At 46.2% G+C, this 563-nt stretch overlaps 1 non-coding gene across 1 annotated transcript; it reads left to right on the top strand.

Annotated features, from left to right (window-relative positions):
- Positions 1–490: 490 nt before the first annotated feature.
- On the top strand, positions 491–563 carry TRNAK-UUU. Its single transcript has one exon. It is a non-coding gene; the product is annotated as a tRNA-Lys (tRNA).

Raw genomic sequence — 563 nt, forward strand, 5'->3', positions numbered from 1 at the left:
GGAACAACGGCCAACAAATTACATAGATAACTGCTTCTCCCCTTCTCCGTCTTTAAGGCTTTAAGCCGAACCGTATGGCGGCTGGAAAGAAAGACGACCTCACCTTCTCGTAAATGGTGTCAGTGAGAGCCATTTTAGTATCCCCCGTTGACCTTCTTTTGTAGATAGAATCTTCAATGAGTGGAAACAAGCAACCAACCTAAGAAAGGTGCTTGTTGAGTAAGGCCGGCTTTCGAGCCCAAGCCCCCCTTGTATAGGTTGGGTGCTTGAGCGCATCTTTCTTATATCAAAGCTTTCCTTTAGTTTTTAATAAATAAGAGGCGCCTTAGCTAGGCCATTTTTCTTGCAGGAGTGGTAACGTGCGCCCTTACTTTTTCTTCGCTTGCTCTGCAGTACGAGCCTTATACAGAGCCGCGCTTCTTTAATATGATGAGAAGAGGGGGGCCGCCCCCTTTTCCGCACCAATTCTTCTTCACTACTACATTTTTTTGGGTGTATAGCTCAGTTGGTAGAGCATTGGGCTTTTAACCTAATGGTCGCAGGTTCAAGTCCTGCTATACCCA

Source organism: Coffea eugenioides, chromosome 9, assembly GCF_003713205.1.
Source record: "Coffea eugenioides isolate CCC68of chromosome 9, Ceug_1.0, whole genome shotgun sequence".
Lineage (NCBI taxonomy): Eukaryota > Viridiplantae > Streptophyta > Magnoliopsida > Gentianales > Rubiaceae > Coffea > Coffea eugenioides.